This window comes from Dermacentor albipictus, chromosome 2 (assembly GCF_038994185.2).
Source record: "Dermacentor albipictus isolate Rhodes 1998 colony chromosome 2, USDA_Dalb.pri_finalv2, whole genome shotgun sequence".
NCBI lineage: Eukaryota > Metazoa > Arthropoda > Arachnida > Ixodida > Ixodidae > Dermacentor > Dermacentor albipictus.
In genome coordinates, this window is record NC_091822.1 from 70,121,367 (window position 1) to 70,132,629 (window position 11,263).

General features: G+C 45.2%; 1 non-coding gene across 1 annotated transcript; it reads right to left on the reverse strand.

Annotated features, from left to right (window-relative positions):
* Nucleotides 1-8,195: 8,195 nt before the first annotated feature.
* TRNAA-UGC (transfer RNA alanine (anticodon UGC)) lies at nucleotides 8,196-8,267 on the reverse strand. The gene has a single exon. It is a non-coding gene; the product is annotated as a tRNA-Ala (tRNA).
* Nucleotides 8,268-11,263: the final 2,996 nt, after the last annotated feature.

Genomic DNA, 11,263 nt, shown 5'->3' on the forward strand with positions numbered 1-11,263 from the left:
GACTAAGGTGGCCACGTGATTCGTGATGCCGGGTGAGCCGGGCATAGTCGAGTCGTCATGGCGTCGTCGCGTCACCGCACTCGCATTGCGCGGTGGTGTGTTTGCGGCTGTTCGGAATGTGCTGCCGCTGCCCTTTTCTATGTAAGTGTTGCAGTGTTTTGCTGTCAAGAAAACGATATTCTGTGATCAGTTTGGGTTGTGCGATATGTTTGTGTGGTTTTAATTTGGAAATAAGTAGTGTTTTCAATTGTTATGTGACCAAGGTGGACATGTTATTCGTGAAGCCGGGCATAGTTGCGCTATCGCACTCGCATGGCACTATGGTCTGTTTGCGACTGTTCTGAATGTGCTGCCGCTGCCCTTTGTCATGTAAGTGTTGCAGGGTTTTGCCGTCAAGAAAACGGCGTTCTGTGATTAGTTTGGGTTGTGCGATCTGTTTGTGTAGTTTAATTTGGAAATCAGTAGTGTTTTCAATTGGAGGGCGCGGAGTGGAGGGCACTAATCAGCTCTTCAAGTTCATTGTCATGTTATGTGAGACGCCTTTTCACTGACGCTGTAATTAAGGGGTTAAGGGTAGTATAAGGACGACAGTTAGAGGGGCGAAATCGTGCCTTTGTGTCCCTAGCGTCAGGATCGGCCGCTATGCGTGATCCTAACAAGAAAGCATTTTGCAGAATGCGAAGGAAGGCGGCAAAATTTCTGTCTGTGCGCACCTTGCCGATCTCCGCAATAGAGCCGTGATCGTGGTATTTTAGTCTCCCGTTTAGCAAGAGTGTTGCAGACAAGGGAACTGGTTCAAACAGGCTTTTTTTTTAATGATTCAGTACTAGTGCGGTATCCTAAAAGGTGAGGTCAAGGGCTCGCCCTATTTTTTTCCCTCGCGGTATACAGCGCACTGACAGAATTTTGCGTGCACCATACCGTGCTTTTATCGTTTGCGCTTCAGGTTCTCGATTGTGTTTTCGCCCCTTTACCCAAGTGATGGGTATTTCATGGTATTACCGGGTACCACATGTGTCCTTATATTGTGTCCAATATATGAAACGACCGAATTCGATTTTATTTGACGCCTCAAATGGTAGTAATGTATGGAGTCCCTTGTAGCTTTGTGCTTGTTAACGATTTTACTGTTTGGCGAACGGATACAGCATGTACGCTGCATAACTCGCTTGTGGAGACTGCATACGTGAGTCGAGTATGCCCTTGGTATAAAAGAACTTGTAAGCTTTAGGTAGTACGATTGTTTGCAGTTTGGGACATGTGTCGGAATGTACGCTGTGCGCCCTTCACGCTTTACGGCGGCCTGCCGAGTTCGTGCGGGTGCCATGTGTGCGCATGGAGTTCGCGAAGCGCTCTCGCAGTTTATATATATATATATATATATATATATATATATATATATATATATATATATATATATATATATATATATATATATATATATATATATATTTATATATATATATATATATATATATATGTGTGTGTGTGTGTGTGTGCGTGTTCTGTTCGCACGATTCGCACAACAAGCCATGTCGCAGTTCTTTTTCCTTGTGTAACACATTTTCCTTGCGTACGTCTGTGCATAATTTGACACCGGTTTCACATGGGGCTCTTTTAGCCGCTATCCAGTCCGTTACAAATCGAATTTCTCGGTCGTGACTGGCTCCTCTGCGCAAGCTACAAGAGTGATCCAGTCGCATCGATAATTTCGATCCGGATCGGGCTTGATCGCGATCGAGAGTGGCCGTGTGTCACCGGTTTTACACATGGCTCCCACATAGGGAACACTTTAGGTTCAATGCTACTGAGTGAAGAGCAAGTGCATATATATGCCAGTGGTGGTATGTGGGCAAGTCTTTCTGGTGAAGCCAATACTTGTGCATTCAAAACATTTCAATTACCAGCGTAGTGCATCAATGTGTCTACTTCGACAAAATGTAGCACCAGTGCAGATATCTGAGCATACCTGTCCAGGGCAGCAAGTGTGTCTACATTGAAATCACTACCAGTATGTGCGGCAGTTCTATTTCCAGCAGCGGGACTGCACAATAATCAGTAGGGTGCTCTCAAGCTGTTTATCTATGACGCTCTGCCTGGACTGTGTGCCAAATATTTTTGGACGTGAAAGTGGGGGTGAATTGGTAAACATCAGTGGAACTGTGCCTGGACTTTGTGGCAAATGTTTTTGGATGTGAAAGTGTGAGTGAACTGGCAAAGAATTTGCTCTGGGCTACATGTGCTAAACGTTTGTCTCATTCAGAGTGCTTTTTTTTACTTTAGTAGACTGGAGATGTGCGAGAAGTGTGACATGTCACTGTGCTAATTAATGTATTTGCTCGTCTGCAAATTATTCGTTGCAACTTTGTTTTTGCCAGAGAGGTACAACTTTGCCTTTTGTAAAGGGCTTTTTAGATAAAACACTTACTATTTATTATGACCATTGCTTCCTTTGTTACACAAATGCAGCTTCCAGTGCATTCCAGTTTATTTCCATGTTTATGTAAGTTTCTAATATGAGGCTTGCATATTCATTTCTCACGTTCTGGAGTGGCAAGATGCAGCATTACTGTCTCATCGTTCGCTGTACTACAGTAGTGTTCACTTGTTACACTGAATCCCCCGTTTAAGTATTCTGTACTAATTTCACTTTATTGCTTTTTTGTTGTATGGTTATTTTTTCTCGCCATTACCTTCTTTGATATATTCTAAAGGCAATATTTCTAATTTTGCATTATTACTATTTTTTTATTTCTGTCACAGGATTGTTTTATGATGGTATGCGGTGGTATTTCTTTTTGTTCTCTTTTCAAGCTTCTAGCTGATTGGTAACATTGCTTGGAGGCAGTTACCATCCGATTCATACTCTTGCATTTTTCAGTCTACTTCTTCAATTCGCTCCGATGTCACTTCTGCATAACTCTAGTCCATCTAATAGCACGTGCAGTTTACTATTAGACACTTTAGTAGACTCCAGGTTTTTCTGTTCATTTTTGTATGTGTACTTGGAATTTTGTTTATATGAGCTGGGTGGTCGACTGCCCCGGAGACCCACCTACAGGCTTGCGAGGGGGGATACGCAGAGACCCTGAACTTACATAGAGGAACTAGAATTAGATATCCGCCACCACACAAAGACCTCTCAAAGGAGGAAGCGACCAGCTGGCGCAGACTACAGACAAACTCCTTCCCCAAGTTACACGTGCTCAATAAGATGTTTCCGACACAATACAGGGCCACCTGCCCTTGGTGCGGTGCCAAACCTACACTCTACCACATCACCCGGGAGTGCGAACGCAACAAAGCATTCCACAAACACGAACACCCGAGTGCGGAGCAATGGGAGAGTCGGCTCACCAGCAGCGAGCTCACGGCCCAAAGGGCCCTAGTGCAGCACGCGAGCGATGCAGCGCGACTCAGTGGAGCCTTGGAATAGGGGCCCACCCTTGCTGAAGAGAAGTCTCAAGTCGCCAGCGCCAAGAAGATGAAGACGGCGGAGACCTCGTAACCGCGAAACTCTTGAAAGACTCAAAAGTTTTCACTCACTCACTCACTTATGTGCTAGTGAATGTTCGCTTTCGAGTTCATTACGAATCCTTTCAGCGACTTTTGTCATTGTTGATGTGCTTTTAGTTCTATTTGCATTTCTCACACAGTTTGTTCGAACCTTGCATAAGCATTACATTTTAATAAAGTGTTTTTTGCTTTGTCACAATGTTCTCATTTCATGCATTCTTGGCTTGGTCTGGCCACCTGCCAAGACGTGGCCATTTGTTCTTTGCAGGATGTCATTCCCATTGTGGTTGTAAGCATCGTAGCTTACTAAAGGCGGTATTAAGGATTTATTATTCCTAACAGGCTCATTTCGTGCGACTTGGTAGAGGATGCGCCGGCCATGCGGGGAACAGTGCTTGGCACTGCGCCATGTCTCTTACAGTTAACACCGACGCTTCTACTCATCTGGGGCGCGATTGGAGATCATTGTTCGAAACGCCCGATCAGTTTCACCTCACGCGATTGGCATAGGCCGTGCCAACGGGTGCGGCTGACGACGTCTGCGCGGCATAGGCCAGTCGCGTGAGGCGAAACTAAACGCGTGTTTTGAACAACGATGTTTGATGGCGCCCGTCACCCGCGAAAATTAGCTTCAGATGAGCGTAAACCTTTCAAGACCGCTTCTAGACCAGCTTTTTGATAACGTCCTAAAAACGTTTAGAAATTGGTTACGAATAGTTTTGGCAAAGGGATTACTTTTGTCTTTTCCAATCCTATTTCTAGACCAGCTTTTCGAATACGTCTTGCAGACCTGTTCTAGATCGTCTCAAGAAAGTAATTAAGCCGGACATTAGCAGAGATATACCACGTTTTCCCGCCGAAGTTCTCTCATTCGTGTCTTCGTTAACCCGTTTTTATCGTCTTGGGTAAACGCCACGAAAACGTTACGTATCTCTTTTGTGCTACCTGGGTGGGCATCTTGTGGACGCTACCGAAATACCCCCCCCCCCCCCCCAGCCCGATCTGGTAAAAATCTTAGCTGGGAACGACTTCCCGCACCCAATGTTTGCCTAAGATGTACAGGGCTTCGTTCGGCTACGCTCTTATTTTCGGCAATTCGTAAATACTCTTGCAGTCGTAGCGAGGAAACTTACTGTTCTTCTCAAAGAGGACGTTCCTTTTTCCTGGGTTTCTCAACAAGATGCCGCTCTCTCCCAACTCACCACCCTTCTCTCTAAAGCGATCATCCTGGCACACTTCGAGCCACCATTCCCAAGCAAAGTCCGCACTGGTGCCAGAGGTTACGGCATAGCGTGATCTTGGATTGTAGAGCGAAGTGACACGGACAGACTAGAAATATTATGGCGCAGGCACTCTGCTGACTCAACGTCCACATGCAGAGGACTGTGTTATAGCTTATGCTAGCCGGCTCCTGCCTGTCTCGGAGAAAAATCACTCGATTACTGAAGGTAAGTGGGCCGCACGCGTAGAATTTTGCAAAAATTCGCCCACAAAAATTCTGCCTACCGCTCATGGTAGTCGCCAACCACTATGCCACTCGTTGGCTCGCTTCTTTAAAAGAGAATGCTGAAACTCTATTAATGTTTTCTAAGTATATTATGTAAGCATACCTTCTTATTTATTTTGGCCCACCTCCAAATTTACTTGGCCCACCACCACATTTCAAGTTGGCCCACCTCATAATTTAATTTGCCCTCCCCCCAATTTAAGTTGGTCCAGTCCCAAATTCCAAGTTCGCCCACCAATAAATTTAAGTTGGTCCACCCCAAAAGATCAGTCGGCCCACTCTCAGATTTCAACTTGGCCCCGCCCCAAATTTATGCGGACCCACCTCCAAATTTCAAGTTGTCCTACCTACAAGTTTAATTTGCCCCCCCCCCCCCATTTTAATTTGGTCCAGTCCCAAATTTCAAGTAGGCCTAACAACAAACTTAAAATGGTCCACCCCCCAAGTTCAGTTGGCCCACTCTGAGATTTCAACTTGACCCCGTCCCCATATTTAAGTATGCCCATCCCCAAATTCGGCCCATGTCCAAATTTGACGTTGGACCACCCCCAATCTTTATGTTTGCGCACCCTCTAGTTTAAGCTGGCCCACCATACATTTAAAATTGGCACACCTGCAAATTTCAAATTGGCCCACTTGACAACTTCAAGTTGGCCGAGCCCCAAATTTCAAATTGGCCCACTCCAAAATATCAGTTGGCCCACCTACAGATTTCAGGTTGACCCAACCGGAAATTTCAAGTTGGCTCACTCTAAAAGTTCAATTGGCCCACCTCTACTATAAGCTTCCCCATGCATTTTACGCGTGACGCGGGCCATTTACGCGTGACGTGTACCGAAAGCTTTACAGGCGCATTTTATACGAACCACGCAGGAAGTTCTCCGAGTCTTCTAAATGAACTCTGCATGGCACAATTAAGGATAACATTCCGAGGCAATGGGATGCATATCATGCGTGATGCGTGGCAACGTTTCAAGGGCGTCATTTAGTTACAGCCCTTGCGGAAAAAAAGCCTTCAGTAATCCTCAAAGTTCCTATTAGCTATCTGTCCCGGCGTCTCCAGAGAACTGTACGTCACTCCAAATTTACACATTGTGAAAACAGAGGGCATGTTAAGCGTAATGTGCGGAGAAAGGTTAACGTTTCTGGCATAATTATTAGCGTTGGAAATAAATACTCAAGCCTCGTTTTGTCTTTATTTTTATGTGCAATATGAAGTTCATAATTGGTTTACGCGGTGCCTTCTGTAAATAAACAAGGTACATTGTTTATATCTTGTGACTATTCGAGGGAATGTATGGGTAAGCTGTAGGAGAAGTAAGTAGTGCGTGGGTTAATGACAGCCTTCGCAGTTAATTATGCGTCCGAGTGGCACGGAGCGTTTAAGGTGCGTTTTACGAACTGCGCGGAATTTAGCCCGTGGATCCGAGAACTCTGCAACTTGCGCCAAGATCGAATTTGTGAAAATGACGAAAACGTTATCGCCAATCAAAATGCGAAGTTGTATGCCTGTTGACAAATTACAAAATTGCTTCCGCATTTGCTTGAAAGCGCCAGTTGGCCGTTATTCGCTGTTTCCGAGTGTTCCATGATATTTGTGCATGATACCAAGTTCACAATAAGTAAATACGTTGGTCATATGCGGCACGATGTTTGAAAATAGTATAACAACTCCGGCTTAATTGCAATTAGTGAAAGTAATTACTGAACACTCGTTTTGTGCCTATTTTCATGCTTTCCACGAGGCAAGATAGGCTTCCCCGAGAACGACCTCGACAAGCTAAACGAGTAGCTTGTTAAGTATTTGGATAAAACAAGGGGGAGAAGGTGTAAGCAATGGTCAGAGTGGGCGTGTCAATTCCTTTCCAGTAAATTTACGTGCAAATTCGCGAATGTTGGGGGAAGGTTTCATGGTTGATAATTAGGCAAACTTCAATGTGTGTCGTTCAATAACAGCGTAACATTGAGTGCAATGTCTAGAGGAGATGTAAGAGCCAACGAAGTCAAATTTGGGGGATTGGGGCCCAGATAGGGGCTGATGATGCGCTTTGTATGCGTTTTCGCAGCCAAGATAAGTTTCCGCACACCGCGTGTAGTTACCGCTGCAGCTAAAGGCTACGTAGTGATTTCCCGACGACCTTGTATGAAGTGACATGGCGTAAATTTCACAAAGGACGGGCTAAAATTACCTCCAGATCGTTCCGCAGCACGCGACGGTTCGCACAAGCCAGAGAGGAGGAAAGGCTCGCCGCAAGCCCCTTTCTTCCTCACCCGATGAAAATGTCTAAATGGCTTAGATGACAATCGTAGTGCCTGGCATAGGCTCCTAAAACCGATTTTTTTTTTCGTGTGTAACCATCCGCTCTCGAGCAATTACTCTTCACCCCTGCCGCTTGCGCGTTGTGACCGACACCCTGGAAGAGGAGCTGGTTTCTGACGTTACACACTGACACTGCTGCTGAGCAAAGCCCTAGCTGACTTGCACACGTCGGGCCTGTGAAACGCGACATGACAAACAGAAATTATGGATTATATACAGGCTGAAGAGTACAGCCTGATAATTTGTTGTTATTCGAGTAGGTGTCGCAAGGTATGCGATATCTCATAATCACGGTAATTACAGTTCGAAGCGAAAGTTCAGGACTTTAAGAAAGGGTGCGTTGCTGGAACTTCTTCGATTGGCATTCGATATATGCCCAGCAAACCACCGCTCGCCGGCCGCCTCTGCCGCACGAAAACGGCTCCGAGACTTCCTCGAACTGCGCTCTATGGCTTAGACAATGTAACGTATTTTAGTCAATGGTGAGAACTGAACACATTTTTATAGTTTTTTAATCCTTCTAAACGAATGTAAATACCAATGAGCATTGAGAAACAGCTTCTTTTTCCGTAACTTTATGCAGAGCATGACGTTCACACGAGAATTTGGCTGACGGTAAGCGTTTCTTCCGTGGGTTTCGTATGAAACTCAAAACGTCGAAACACGTTTTTTAATTGGTCTTTTACTGTGCTATACGACAGCCCTTATTTAACTGCAGTAGTGATTCCTTTAGTTAACTTTACGTAACTTCCCTGCACGCATTGATGACGCAGAAAATCGCACTCGTTGGAGAAGAAAAAAATAAAAAACACTGTGGCGCCGCAGACGCAGCTATTGAAAAAATAAGTGTCATGGAGGTGCCGGGGTTCGAACCCGGGACTTCTCGCATGCAAAGCGAGCGCTCTACCTCTGAGCTACACCCCCCCTTTTTCTTCTCTATTTTCATCTTGGCTACAAGCTTCAAAAGAGTTTGTGATCCTAGCTCTCACTCGCTTTATATGTGTCAAAGTGTCAAGCATTGACACCACAGCTTTATCACAGTCCTTCGTCTTGTACACGTCAAGTACCTTCACAACCATTTCCACAAAATATTCATACACAGGTCGGCCGTTAACATCACAATGTCTATATGCCGACAGACTACGCCAGACTGCGTGCATTCCAAGTAAAAAGATGACATCCATCTGATCAAAATCGTGTTCAGGTGGTAAAAAACGAATGCCATGTGGATTGAGGGGTAGGTCTATTTTTAACGTTCTCTGTAATATATCATAAAAGAATATGGCATTATTACAATCAATGAAAACATGTTCGATCGTTTCAGCTTTGTTGCACAGAAAGCATCTGCTTCCCCATGGCACATAAATTCCTCTTTCCTCCAACCACGTTTTAACAGGCAAGGTTCCCATGTGAAGCTTGAAGAAGAATGTTTTAACGTTTGCCGGTATCCACATATTTTTAACCCTTTTAAGTACGTCTTGCCGAGGCCCTTCTTGAAACATTAGCCGATACAATGGAACAGGGAACACACTTTCAGTGAGAGCCTTCATAAGACGCTTTCTTTTTACATTGGAGAGGTACTCAAGAGAGAATCGCGCCCTAAGGAAACGATAGGACGTTACAACTTCACGCAAGAACCTTGAAATTGTGTAATGAGGCCCAATGGCTGAAGAAACAAAAAAATCAGGCAGAGAAACTTCTAACATAGTTTGAAAAAAACTGCACAAAAACGGGTCTCTTTCGTCCCTTATCAATATGAAACGGGATACAACTTGCTGAAGAAACAAGTGGCACACTGACACACCACCTTTCTTTACTCGACGAAAGAAATTTGTCCTTGATGTTCGCTCCCACGGAGGACACCAGATAAACGTGGCAAAGATTCGGTGAAATTTTTGAATGTGCTTACGTGTACAATACAGCGCCTGCAGAAGATACATAATTTTCGCAGCGAGAAAAACATTACAAATAGTGGCACGTGCAAAAATCGACAATTCGCGGCCATCCCATGCATCGGCCATCGCACGCATTTCATCCGTTTTTTCGAGCCAGAATGACTCGCTTTCACGATACCCATCCAAAGGCACCCCCAGGTAAGAGCTAGGTGTCGTGAGCCACCGGATATTTTCAAAAACACCGGGCGTGGCACTCCAGTGGCCATGCCAGAGACCAATGCACTTTTGCTTATTGATTTCACTACCGCTCTTCTCGCAAAACCTTTCAGTAATTCTTAATAATGCGCTAACACTCTCCCTATCTTCATCAAATAGGGCAACATCATCCGCATAAGCAAGAACACGTACTTCATAGGACTGTATCTTAAAACACCTGATTTCTGTACTATTAACTATTTTTCTACAGAGCGGCTCCAAAAATAAAGCAAAAAGTAAAGGACTTAACGGACAACCCTGTCGAACAGAAGAGAGTACTTGTATGCGTTGTGAGAGTTCACCATTAACAATTAAATTGGTACATGAGCTTTGATATGCCATTTTGATGCCTTTACATATGACGGAACCAAGTCCTACATAATTAATTAATAAAAAGAGAACACTATGTGGTACCATGTCAAAAGCCTTAGCTAGATCTATTTGCAGCATCGCTACCTTGAGGAGAGCGCTATCGCAATATTCTAAAATGCTTCTGGCTGTATGAATATTTGTAAATATTTTCCTACCCCTGATGCGGCTACACCCCCTGGACTTTCGGCAGGTTTTACTTATTGTAATAATTGCGTAACTACATTTAGTTACGAAGACATGAAGCCTGCTTCGTACAGGCCGTGGATTGGACAACCTAATTCCTGAGCTCTGGCAGCTCGTGTGTCGCTTTGTGATAATCAGCTTAACCAGCGAGTCAATCAATACAGAAACTTGAATAGAAGCTGAGGAATGCGCAACGAACGAAGTATAATAGATGTAACCTTAAAAAATAAATGCATTGATTATCGTATTGGATTCAAACGCAAAGAACACGATGTCCTAATTAACATTAGGAGCAAAAGATGGAGACCGGAAGCTAGTGCGATCAGCATAACCGAAGAGCGCTTCTTGATTAAAGGAAAACGGTTGCGAAGGGGTACAAAATGGCAGCAGACGGCGGCAGAGACCGGTCCCTCTTCTAGATGGAACAAGGCGAGCGACGCTGGCAAGCCAGTCCATTCGCGGCAGGCTGGACAGAGCTGTGACCTCAAACCGCCCTTTGCAACGAGTCTTGAGCGCAGTGCGTTCCGGACAAGAAGCACAGGCACAAGAGCTTCTCGTACCTAAAATAAATTCGACCCAAGGATTCAAAGAAGACGAGTGCATCGGCAATTAACCAATGCACCAACGGGCTCGCTTAATGCGCTGTTGCACAAATTGGGCAGCGCACTGCAGCAGACACGTGAAGAGTTCAGCGTACCTCACAATACCTCCGCGCTTTCGAAGGGCGAGGTTGCATGGCAAAATCTGCGTGGCCTGGTCGACAGCAGGTCCAGTTCACGCATAGGTTGCGACAGTTCCTACGAGGAAGAAAAATTGTCGTGCACCACGTCAGTGACGCGGTGTGGGCCAAAAGAAAGGAGACCACCAATATGGCTCTTGCGTGCTCTGCAGGCACTGTTTCTACGTTTCTCCTAAAAACGCCAGCGAACGGGAGACCATCCACGTTTCCTCGGCCGAAACGACACCTCAAGATATCAGCTTGGACGATCACGTGTCTTACGCCTGAAGGACAATGAAGTTGAGCTCGTGGAAATGCACTAAGGCGTGGGACCTATCGCGCGGTTGGTAAACAATTGAGCACCGGGCAATGTTCGTCGCATGGCTACAGCCCAAGAAGCCGACACGTACGTTGGAAAAACACAGCTGTCAATTTTTGTACGTTTTTGGTTTTTGCTGCAGCAACGGTGTCCGTGGTGCCTGAGCCTCCGCACGGTA